The 13,328-nt window shown below is 43.8% G+C and overlaps 1 protein-coding gene across 1 annotated transcript in view; it reads left to right on the plus strand.

Moving 5' to 3' along the window:
* Positions 1-13,328, plus strand: part of fbxl17 (F-box and leucine-rich repeat protein 17) — a 193,454-nt gene that overhangs the window by 132,906 nt on the left and 47,220 nt on the right. The gene's annotated exons all lie outside the window — the stretch shown is intronic.

Genomic DNA, 13,328 nt, shown 5'->3' on the forward strand with positions numbered 1-13,328 from the left:
AAGCTACCAGCTGTGTAGCTGTTTTTTTTTAAGAGGTACACAAGATAACACAACCTAAAGTCAAATATTTCTTATTGCCGATCAACTTGAAAACAAATATCTAGCCGGGAATTGCTTGTTAAAGTATGTTTGATTTTAATTGGGATTCAAAGATGCTCCATATACTTTCATTAGCAAAGGTCTGTGTCTGTTTTCTCCTCCTTTTTATATTATGTTGATCTGAATAAATCGCCTATTCACATTTACACAAAGGGACTATGAGGCAACAAACTAACGGCTCCGTGGACTTTTCTTAAGTCGGCTACTTAAGGTGAGTTTACGTCTCTTTTGACCAGAGGAAAGTAAGCAGCCTGTGCTTTTGGTAGTTAGGCTTTCTACCTGCTTTTTGTGCTGGATAATATTGCTTCAATTGTTTGTTTGCTTTACTCGCCGTCGCCTGAATGATAAGCCTATTGAAAAGTGCACAAAGAGAGACTGCTGAGATAAGAGACAAGCAAGCCTTCTGCTTGTTAGTCCCTCTGTGTTTCCTTGAGAGCTCAGGGAGCTTAGCTGGCCCTGGGAGCTGTTTTTATTTTTTGTGTGGGCCTGTAAAGCCAATTGAGACATTGTATGGGATGTACGGATGAACGTGAAGAAGTGCGATGCTGCGTTCGACCCGTTCCACACTGGGGCCGGCGTACGATGTGGCCTTGAACACGTGTGCATTCATTTTCATAGAGACTCGCTGATTCAAACATGCTCTCTGTCTCTCTCCTGCTGCCGTTTCTGGATTTTTCTGGTCGGGTTTATGGTTTGAATGGCAAGTCTTTAATGTGGATGCACTTAACTAGCTCGGGTGGAAGTTGCCTGAAAATTGTTTCTGGCGTAGGCGGGCAGTGAGCAACTGTCAACGGATTGAATGGGGCGACATCTCGGAACATCCAGTTTTTCTAAAGCCGACCCATTCAGATTAATTGGACAGCCTCGTCATTGTGTTTGTCTGAATGGGGTATTAGACAGTTAGCAATTTACAGCTTCAGCTATTAGTTTAAACGTAGGGTCGTTAGGGTCCAAACATTTCAATCAGCTGGAAGGTAATGATGTAATGGGCTACCTGCATGTTTGCTGCCCGTGCACTCGTTGCTCATCACACACTTCAACAACCTGCTAGCTTAACAGCTGTGAGTACTTCCAATCGCCGTGTTTGACGTTTAAATTCATTACGATGATTTTAGGGGAGTGGCTTTGGAGGGAGGCGGGCTGTCCGTGTTGCCCGACTTGGTGACCTTCTCTCCAGATTCAGCAACCTTTCGAGCTAGCGCCGTTAGCTACATTCATTGGAAAATAGTTTGCAACACCGGGCTGAGTTGTTCTCGTTGGATAATTGAATCTACTGTACATGCTATTGCTGTTTACCAAAGATTACCAAACCACTGGTTTGATGTCAGGCACTTCACTGTCAAGAGGTTTCTCCCACAGCGTTGTAATAATATCACGTGCGTTGCCACAGAGTGCAGACTCTAATGATGAACCTCCAACACAAGTGCAGCTCGCCGCCGACTTTTCTGTGAGTTACAGTGACGATAATCACCTTGACCTCTCTGAACCTGAGCCTCGACTGCGTGCGAGTGTGTGTGTGTGTGTGTGTGTGTGTGAAACGTCGTGTGGGCGTGCGTCTGCTGGTGTTTGATAAACGACTCCAACATCACAATAGTACATGAAACTGGAAATGCACACAGCAGACCCCCGCTATACAGCCCTCTCTCTCCCCCTGTGTGTCTCCCTAATCATTTTGACCAAGATGAATTGGTGATATCTGATCTTCTTCTTCACTAATGACCCCTCCGGCTCCCTCTGGCCGATGATGGGATCTGTGTGTGTGTGTGTGTGTGTGTGTGTGTGTGTGTCCGTCCAGGATAGAGATGCCTGTTGTAGGAGCTCTGTGCTCTAACAAAATGATTGGTGGATTTCCTGCCTCAGTCGCTGATAAATTAAATAACAGAAATGAGATTTTACATCAGCCAAGCCGGCCCCCGTTCTCTCTTCTTTTTTTTTTCTCCCATCTCCTGCGCTAATTATCTTTATTAATGGCCTCTCTGAGTGCATTTGAGATGTCCACAAGCCTCTTACGTTTGAGTGTTCTGTTTTTTTTTTTGTTCTCCCTCCCAGCTTTCGCTTCCTGTGTGATTTTATTGGAGCTTTGAGGATAGACAGACAGAGACACATAAAGGCAGGTTTGGATGACAGAAAAAGAGGGCTGGGCAACATGTAATTTTACTCCCAGCACAGATGGTTTTGGAGATTATTTGGTGAGGAAGAGGATGGATCTTTTTTGGCGTAATGATCTTACTGAAAGCCCTATTAGTGCGATGAAAACAAGTAAAACAATCTTCCTGGACTTCTCCTTTTGTTCATTAAAGAACATGAAAACTGATTAGCTTGCATAACCTTTTGGTTGTAATCACGGCAGCATAGAGACTTTTTAAACACCTGGATTCAGCAATTTGCATTTTTCGTAAGATTAATGCATTTCAGTTTTTCCCCACCTGTAACTAATGGTTGATGATGAATAATGATCGCGCTACTGGAAGATTTTGTTAAACCTCTAAAAGCATTCCCTCCACATTTCTGCCACACTGCCGCACATTTCTTTTGTGCTGTATACTTAATCTTTTTGCACACATTGTGTTTTCTACCTTTTCTGGCATTTTTGCTTGTCTCCCTGACATTTCCACATTCTGTCAGTACACACACACACACACAAACGCACAAGTTCACATGCCCACGCGTGTGTCAACGCTGTAATCAGGGGAGACAGTAGGCCGGTACAGTCCGGTACTCAGTACCACTAACAGATTCAGTGCCGCCACACAGTCCAAGGAAAAAGAGCAGCTGCCTACCGAAAACCCAAATACAGCACGTCACGATCGACTTTAAACAAGAACACACATCTGCTTCCGTTAGGCGTTCATTTGGTATCGGAATAGTCCAAAAAAATGACTTCCCGACGGGTAAAATTCACATGAATGCCCCCTCAAATGAAAAGACAACCCCAAAACAGACAACGTGTTGATTTAAGCACTAAAATACAACAAACATTTGTTGTATCCACATTGTTTCCAAGATACGACTTAAAGCTCATGAAAACGACATCTTCCCAACTCGGGAAATGCACCTTTCCATCGTCTGCTCTCTCTGAGTGCTGTTTGAGTTTTCTTCTTCGTGTCGTTGTGCCCAGCTCAAACCTGCGGGTTTTTAATCCGTGCTTGCCGCCTTTCCAACAGTGTGTGGTTAGCCTTCTACTGGCAAACGGCAACTTCTGCTGCAGCTTCCAGTCGAGTGCCGTATGTCAATTCTTGCAAAACGTAAAAGAATATCTCATGATGTTCTTTCTTTATTCCAACAACACACACACACTGGGTCAAACAAGCCAAATGACTTCTGTAACAATTGCTCATGTGCACATATTTACTTCCTTACACACACACTTTGCTGAATGTAGTTTTTTCTCAAAACTTTTGAAAACATTCACTCTTTTTCGTGGCATCTCCACCGTTTGAATAACTAATTTGCTATACATGACCCTGGGATCTAAGGTTACTTCGATAATACAGCTCATCTTTTCCTTTGCGGACGCTCCAGCTTGCAGCCCTTTGAGCAATTTCAAGTCCTGACCTTTTGAGTAAGAACCCCAAATCCTTCAGAGTACCCACGTATCACTGCTATACTTCCAGAACACAGTCAGTAACTATATATTGAAAATGTCCTGTTTCAGCAGTCAGAGTGCCGATAGTCTGAGTTGGAGATATTGGGATCTAGAAACAGATAGTGTGTTAATGATTCTTTTAGCTATTCACACTACAACAAAATAAAAAGGATGACCAGCTAAGCCCCTTATTCCCAAAGGCATACACACAGCATGGTCTCAGTGTGCACATCTCCCCATCAGAAATAACAGTAGCACTATAACATTGGTGTGAAAGCCGATCCTGATGAGAAACCCCACTCGGCTTCGCTCCCATTGCTAATCAGATCTCCACACCGGCGCTGTCATCCTCGTTGGCCGACCCATAGACAGGAAGTGGTCCACGCTGCGTCCTCAGCACACCTGGTCAGACAATGAGACCTCCTTGTCCCCTCCCAAGTCTTATATATGTGTGTGTTTTGCATTTACTTGCCTCCATTTGTGTGTCGGCACTGTGAGCTCGTACATCTACCTGCGCTCATCGTGCCCATTGTAGCCCGCCTGCTTTATCCAGAGACAAAAAAAGGGAGACCTTGGCACCTCCGTTCTTTACTTATGGTAATTCTCCTCTTTCACCCGCACGCCTCCCCGCGATCCCTCACCTTGTCAGTCACGGCCTCCTGTGTACATCTGTGCGAATGCGAGATGGAGCGAGACACCTGTGGGAGACTGTGTACGAGTGAGGAGGGAAGAAAAGAAGCAGCTTCGGTCTGCTTTTAGAGGACTTCAAGCAGAGCTGCTATAGAGTTGCGGAGTGGGAGGGATTATTTCAGGCTTCCACTCTGATGGAAGTCAAAGTCCTATTCATTTGCTGCACAGACAGTGTTAGGTGACTGGCATTTTGAGCACTGCCAAGTCTCAGACATTCTCTCGGCTGAATCATCGAACCGAATACGTGCATTTACAAACAACCACAATTCGGTGGTTGTGAAGGCTAAGCTAAGCTAAGCTTTTAAAACCCTGATAATGTATTCAGCAGTTTAAAGTTACTACAAGGAACTTTTATTTTTGTGGTGATTTCGGCGACCCCTGTGGTTGTGTTTTTGAGCACCAGATTCCCTTTAGAAATCCTCATTTTACACCAGCATGTGTCTGACAGTCTGCCCCGCACAGTCCTGGTTCTAGTGCTGGTTCTCCCGTTTTCTCCCTTCCCTCCAGCAATACAGCCTGGGCCTCCAGCAGCCTGGTGTCGCTGTTGGCTCAGGGACCAGCCAGCTCGGCGAAGCTCTGCTCCTGGCCGGAGGAGGAGACGCTGCTGCCCGGGAGCTGAGCTCCCCTCCTCCCGATTTCATCTGATTTCATCTGATTTCGCACAGATTCGGCCCAGATAGCACCAATGACATGCATCTAAGAAGGACTAAATAGAAATAGCCAATCTTCTCCCTGATGGTCTCCTTTAGTAATGGAGGTCAGAAAGAGGCTTCAGTATTATATTCATGACCAGTGAAAAGTCCCTGACAGTAACTTTTAGTAAGTTTACCTCCAGGTTCTGTGCCAACTATGACTATTCAATATTTAGAGTCATCAGCCAACCAAACGAATTTAAAAAAAAAAAGTTGAAATAATTAAAACTAATAGCCTAAGTGATCCTATTGTATAGTCCAATCATCCCGGGTTCCTCTTGTGGTTCTATGTTGCAGAACATTGAGGCTTTATCTAAGTCAATGGGAATTAAAAGTGGGACCAATACTTCCTGCTTTGTAACTATATTGCACCTAATAAATAAATAAATAAATGCAGACAATGACAGCCCATCTTCCAGACTGTTGGGATTGTGTTGTATTGTTGCCGAAGAAGGACTGAGCTACTCAGATTGTGCGTTTCATTGTTGTGTCCATCTGTATTTACCGATCTGTCAGCTTGTGCGATTATTGTTGTCATTCAATTTTTCGCGTCTTATTCTCTTATTTGATCACCCTCCCCCCCTCCCCCTCCCCCCTCCTCCCCCCTATAGCCCTCACATAATTAACATGCATCTACATTTTTGTTTCTTCCTGCTCTAAACCCTGTTTTAACTCCGAGCCCCTTCCTCCTCTCTTTTCCCCTCTCATCCCTCTTTCCATTCATCTTTCAGCTCTCGCTTTCATCTCAGGCGCTTTGCTCTAAATGTACGGAGCGTTGATAGATGGGGCTTCCCCGCCGCCTTGAGCGGAACCTCAAGAATGAAGTATGGCTGTATGTGTTCGCATCTCCCCATATGTGTGTGTGTGTGTCTGTGTGTGTGTGTGTGTGTGTGTGTATTTGTGCGACTCTGCGCTTGTTTACATGCCTCCGCGTGAGCTTTTGTGTACTTTAACAGCTTTCCCTCTGCCGCTGGGGAAATTTGGATACACACTCACTCCTCGGAGTATCGTAGTGCTTTTCACAAAGTGAGGTTACTTAGCATAAAAGCAGCTGAAGCAGCACCGTGACTATCTTGCCGACTATGACAATGGCATGTGATTGTTTTGCTCTCTTATCCAGTGTGATGAGGCCATTAAGGGTATACTCAAGGCTCAAGAGTTGCTGTGAGCCGGTGTTCACTTTTTATTATCCTGCTCCATTTGTGGGATTGATGCACACGTCAAACCATTCCGCACGATATCCATTTCCTCGCGAGCCATGGTTTTGCGTCCCATGGTGCCATTTTTTTGTAATTGTCACACAGTATTGGAATCGCTGCCGTAAAGGACGGGGAGGATGAGTCGTTGTATTTAAATGATCAAACCTCGCGTTGATACGGTGCGACGATGTAAAAGGCTGCGGCTCGTCCTCGTACATCAGCTCCTATCTCCTACTTTTCTTTTACACATCTCTATTTCTCCTCGAGCGTTTGTGTGCTTTCCCTCCATCCTGTTTGTTTACGAAGCAGTTATTCACCACCCACGGTCTGAGCGCTGTGAAACATAATGCGATGTAAACTTAGATAGTGTAATAGCTTGTTTGCTCCTCTCTGTCTGGCATCCAGTAGGTAAATAATGTAACTCTTAAAGCAGTCGATTAAAATGCGCAGAGCGGTGCAGCAGATTTATGTGGGCTGCAAAGCGGGGGGGGGGGGGGGGGGGGGGGGGGGGCGGGGGCAAGTCAATAGACAATCTTTGTCTGTCTGTGTGGTCGTGTTTGTGTACGTGTGTGTGTGTGTGTGTGTGTTGAGTAAGGATACGGTTATGGTTTCTTGGTTTGCGGTCTTGTTTGGGTGGGTGTAGTAGACCATAGTCTAGTTAGTAGAGTCATTTTGTAATGATTGGCAGAGACAGTTTTCAACCGTTTACTATATTTTAGGAACTAAAATATGCATCCGTAATGATGGCAAAAGCTATTTATAGAACAATAAAACAGTGTTTATGACATTCATTTGAGAAATGGTAAAATGCATGTCTGGCAAAGCGTACTTTGAGTCACGTTAGGTTGTGGATGTCAGCATATTATTGGGTGAAATCTTTGAGGTCCTGGAGATGCATATGAGTTTTTATCCACCTGGCAACTTTAATGTTGAAGAGTGTAACCATCACAGCACAACTTGACTGGAGCGATCCTCCTGACACGACTTCCATAAAGCGTAAAACAATGATACCGGAGGAAGCCGAGCCCATAGGCCAACTCCTGTGACCCTTTAACATATCACGCCAATACCCTAAAAGCCAATGGAGCAGCAGCGCACAGAAATGGCCCCTACGAGGGAGATTCATTTGCTGTGTTCTCCTCGAGGGGTAGGAGAGACTGTGGGAAGGGGAGAGAGGGAGAGAGTAACATATGTTGCAGAGTGCTACTAGACAGGGTGAGGGCAAAGACTCATAAAGTGGGTTATTATCTCTGCAAATCAATGAGAGTACCTGGGCCGCGGGGAAAACAACCCACATTACACCAAGCTCAGAGCCGGACCACAGTACTCCTGCAACACCGCCTGGATGCTGTGTTCCATGTTATCAAGGGCGGCAAATGATGATTTCATCATCGGTAAATATACCGATATATAATATAATTGTTTTCTTGATTCCCAAACCCCAAAAAGATGTTAAATTTTCAATGATATAAAACAAACAAGCAGCCAAAGCCTCACTTTTGCTAGACACGAGCGAAACTATTTAAAGATCAAAATCAGTCGACTAACGGTCTTATCAGCTAAATTGAACTAAATGCTCTGAACCACAAGACTTGCAGCAGCCTCCGTAAAACAAATGTATTTCCTTTTTTTTGCAAATCAATGTTAGAATTAATCTTTCCTATAAACTACTATGTTGAAAATAAATGCTACAAAAAAAGGTTTGCCTTTGTCTTCAGCCATGGAAACTGTAAGGCGGCCTCTCTGTAGAGAATACGAGGGATAACCGTTTTCCCACCATTTGCAAGTTTGGAAAGTTCATTAGAAAATTGAGAGGGTGAGGAGGGAGAGGCTGGACTCGAACCTCCACCGGGCCGAAGGCGTATTTAAGTTCAAGTGTATAAGTACTCTTCCATAGGGTTCCAATCTGCAGACTCTTCGTCGTGTGTATAAGTCGAGATTTCCATTTCCTTACATCAGCCCGTGGTGGTATTTGCAGATTGGGGAGCAGCGCAAAGAGGCTGAAATTGAATTAGTTTCCATATATTGTCCTCTCCTCCTCTTTCTCCAACTAAGCCCTGTGGTCTATCCACTGTTTGCCTTATGGGGGAGAAAAGTGAGGGGGAGCTTAAGCTGTGAAGGATGGGGCTTACGCTGTCTACCATCTTACTGGTCACACTCATACACTAACTCTCTCCTACACACACACACACACACACACACACACACCGGCTTCGAGGGATTACAACCGCTTGCATTTACACACACAGACGCAAAAACAGTACGCACATATTATAGATGCACTTTTGAGCTCATGCTAAAATCTTTCTTCGCTCACACTATCAAATTTCAGCGCGCGGGCTTTGCCGTAACTTTTTTTTTGGGGTGAAAAAAAAAAAAAAAAGAAGCTTAAGCCGCTGCTATTTAAGGCTTAAATCTAGGGAGAAGAAGGATTGAGATGGCTTGAATGTATGTGTTTATGTACAGATTTGTACGTGTCACATGTTTGTCTCCCTGTGTACAGAGGATGTTATCATGTCTCTGTGAGCTGCTGGATGACAGTGTTTCTGTTCTAGAGAGAGAGAGGTCGTTTTAGCAACAACAGGCCCCATGTGTGTCTGAAGCTCTGATATAAATGCTCCATTTGCTCCATCTCTTCCTTTCTCCCCCCCCCCCCCCCCCCCCCCCACCCCACCACCCCCCTCATCGTCATCTGAGTCCTGTAGCTCCTAATAACAGCGAGCTTTAAGTGTGCCTGCGGGACATAATAACACCAGGCTGTGTAAGTTGTAGAAGATGCCCCCCCCATCCCCTGTTATTGCTGGCTATAAGGTTTTTGTTTATAGAAGTGAGGCATTGCATTTTCTTATTTTTCTTATTAGTTCCATTGTGTGTGTGTGTGTGTGTGTGTGTGTGTGTGTGTGTGTGTGTGTGTGTGTGTGTGTGTGTGTGTGTGTGTGTGGATATGTATTTCTCCAGAGGCAGCATCACATTCACTGTGCCGTCGCCTCGGTGTAGCACCGTGGACAGGTGCAAAATGCTCAGTGTTGCTGTAATGACTTGGAGGCTCTGTCTCTCTGGGGTTATCTCATTTTATTTTCCCTATGCACTGCCCCCCCCCCCCCCCCCCCCTGCTATCTCACTCCATCCTCCTTCACTCCTCATCTTCCTCCTCCTCGTCTCCCCTCAGGTGTGAATGGAGCTGTCCTGCAGGTTACGCGGGTGTTGATGCGTGTTGGTGGCCAGAGTTGGAAGTGGTTGAAGCCCCCCCGCTGTGGGTTCTATAGTTAGCTCACTTTAGGGAGATGCCCACTTACTGTGTACACGAGAGCTCTTTATTTCTTTTCCATCCTATTGGTGCTGTCTGTGTTACCACTGCTGCTCGTCCTCTTCTTCTTTTTCCGTCGTAACACTTTTGTTTTGATTAATATTTTTGGGACTGTATTTGAGTTTATTCAACTACTGTTAATGTACCCCCAGGTGACCATATTCTTAAAGATCTCAAGACAAATATCCTATTTTACATAAACATTGTTAAATTATTTAGAATATGAGACAACTGCATCATATTACCTGGATGCCACAAGCTAGAATTCATAATGTATCACTACATAGATAAATTACACTAATTTATCCCCACGACGTAAAAAGTAGGTAATGACTTGAGAAATAATTGGTATGATAATGTGTGTGTGTGTGTGTGTGTGTGTGTGTGTGTGTGTGTGTGTGTGTGTGTGTGTGTGTGTGTGTGTGTGTGTGTGGGTGGGTGGGTGGGTGGGTGGGTGGGTGGGTGGGTGCGTGCGTGCGTGCGTGCGTGCGTGCGTGCGTGCGTGCGTGCGTGCGTGCGTGCGTGCGTGCGTGCGTGCGTGCGTGCGTGCGTGCGTGCGTGCGTGCGTGCGTGCGTGCGTGCGTAAGAACTTTTTCCATGTTTCCAACAAAGCTGGTTTACTATACTGACCAGATTGAAGCTGATGAAGATGCAAAAGAAAAAGAAGTAATGAATTAAACATAGATACATTTTTAAATGCACGCAGCTGATAACGGAATACTCCGATCCGCTAAGGCTGAGCACATGTGTGACTGATGCCATATTCACGACATTAGGGGCTGTTTTAGTAAGATACTCTAGTTTTAGATTTGAAAAAAGACACAGAACAGAAGTAGCATGTAATAGCAGCATTTAAATAGTCTTCAAATGAGATTTCATCTTGACTGATGAGACTTAAAGAATGCTTTTTTTATTTACAGCTTGGCTAATAGTTGCCTTTTTCTTATTATCTCTGAAGAACTGTGCATATAACTACTTGATCTTAAGATAACTGCTTCATTGGCAGTGTTTTTATTTAATAATATCTATGTACCAAAACACTAAGATAATAAAATATACATCCGTACATCCGTAGCTGTAAGTAATCCTACTTTATTGTAACAGCGGTTAAGGAGACATATTTAGTGACTCTTTTCTCATCAAAACTTTGATCCAATTACTGTCAAATCAATCAAAGTTTACAGTCAATACATTGTAAAAATGTAGTATATGGAAAACTTCAATTATCAAAATGTCACTTAACAAAGAAAATGAAGCCAGATTCCTTATTGTAGCTATAGTAGCTGTAATGTGTGTTTACACAAATTACTTTAATTTCCGTTCAATAATAGATGAATAGATGAAAAAACCCTCTTCATTAAATTTACATGTAATATATGCATCTTAAAATATCCCACTTTCAAAAGACTCGGCTCAAATCAAAGTCTTTTTCAGCGTGAACAATTTAATTTAAAGTGAGTCCTGGAGTTAAGAGCATCATGCTATCGTTGAGATGATGGGTCTACGTTTCAGTATGAAACTTGAAATAACAAACTTTCTTTTTGGAAGGTCACCGCCTCACTCAATTTCCTACATCTGTATATTTGCGAGATAATGCCGCTGCTAATCCCCTGCAAGGTCAGTGCTTGTATTGGATGATTGTACCCCACTGTTTATTCATACTTCCTGCTGATGTCATTTCCTCCTGCTGGCTCTGACCTCTGACCTGTCATTTACCTCCTATCGTTGCCACGGTTTAGTCCACCTCGGTGGCCGCTGTCCAAGAGAACATCCCCATCTTTATCTCTGTAGGATTCCTCTGCTTACAGGAAGGTTACTATCTAAATGCAAAAATCTATTTGTACTTAAAGGTCACTTCTCATTTGGATTCTTAATATCCTCTTTCATCTTCTCTCCTCTCTCCTCACTTTTCATTGGCTCCCGAAGTCAGTTTCTTCTGCCTCCTCGCTCCCTTTTCCCCCTCTCTCTGTCCATATGATGTCTTTTCCTGCTGTTACTCCGTTGTTCGACAAAAGTGCGGTACATCATCCGGTTGACAGGGAATGGCTGTGATACATAACGCATCAGCCATGTTTAAATGGCTTAGCTTATGACTCTTAAATGTATTTCAGCAGCAGCTCTGGCAAATAGCCATAAAGGCACACAGGGTGTTGGCTGTTTCCCCCCTCATCATTTGATCAATGGCACTGATATAAACCGAGCAAAACCCCCGCCTTTACACTGAGTGTGTGTGTGTGTGTGTGTGTGTGTGTGTCTATATACGGTGTAATTATATGATAAAAGGCATGTGTAAATCACTGCTCTTTCAACATAAAAGGCAGTAGGGGGTTGCTGTCTTGGCACAACCGTGATTTACTGCAACACAGCATATGTGCTTCATTCAGCACGTGTCTGTTTAGTGTAATGTGTGCGATCTGCATGGGATTGTTTGCTCGGCAGTGAGGTTGTTGTCCCCTTCTCCAAGCTGTTACTCTCTTCAGTGAAAGAAGTAGGAAGAGTCCTTTTTGGATGGAAGCTCATCATAAACATAAGTACAAGATAAGTTGAGTGTGTTGAACTGCAGTAGATCACAGACAGACAAATACTTTTCTGGGAAGTTCTTATATCTATCGCTTATTAACTTTGAGAACAACTTTTTTTTTTTTTTGCGGCAAATATCTGAAGGCGCTTGATTAGTTTTTGAAGATTAATTTAATATTGTGTCCAATTACAAATCAAAAGGTCTATCTGAAATGACTTAATGCGACTAATTGAGTAGCCCTGACTCATGAGTTCAGGTTAACGAATTCATAAAAACTAAAAAACTGTTGAAAAGTGATTAATTAAATTCCTGGGGGTGATACAAAATAGATGATTGACTATGAGGATTCATTTAAAGTTAATTGAAATTTATTTTAAAATGCTCTATTAGAATAAAATATTGCTTCAAGATGTAGCACATGTCCCTTTTGATATTCTGACTGACGTCCAGTGTATTTTCATTGGTTATTGGTTCAATTATGAGCGCTAGCGGCCATTCTTGAAGTAAAGATCCGGTCACTCTTAACAAATGTCAGGTGTCATTTTCAGCGAATGGATACTTAAGCGATGTGAAAGAAGACATCGTTTCTTCCTGATACTGCCACGGCGGTTCGCACCACATTCCTACATTCGTCCCCAACTCGCTGCTCTTGTTTGGTACTCAAGTCTGTCCACGCCTCGTTTCCTCTGGACATATTCTAATCTTTCTCCCCCCCCCGTCCGCTTTCATTCTGCTATCGGCATGTCCTGTAAAGCTTCATTTACAGAAGAGCCCTAATCAGATATGTACCAGTGGAGAACAGTTTGTCAGAGCAGTGTGTGTCCTGATAGATAGCAAGGCTTAGCAGAAGGGGAGCGCCTTGTAAGCCCTCAATTATATGCCCGACACCCGGACGCAGGAAAGAGACACTCGGGAGGCCTGTTTGTATCGTTGTTTTCTTTTTTTGCTCGTGTGTCTCAGTGTCATCCTTGAATGTGTGTTTGGTTGAGAGGCTTTATATGCGTTTCGTCAATGTTTGCTGCACATAGTGTGGAGCGGAGCAAAGGTGGGCGGAGAGAAAAACTGATTGTAGATCACCAGGTCAAGCTGAATAAGTAGTGAGTGCATTCACACTTTTAAAAGCTCTTGTCATCTTCTAAAAATCCCAAAAGTAGTGTTCTTTTAAGGCTGGTTATGGGGCATTGTTGAAATTGAGATATAACTATGTGGACTGTGTGTGTTTATTCGGGTTTGA

Source organism: Pholis gunnellus (genome assembly GCF_910591455.1).
Source record: "Pholis gunnellus genome assembly, chromosome: 6".
Classification (NCBI taxonomy): domain Eukaryota; kingdom Metazoa; phylum Chordata; class Actinopteri; order Perciformes; family Pholidae; genus Pholis; species Pholis gunnellus.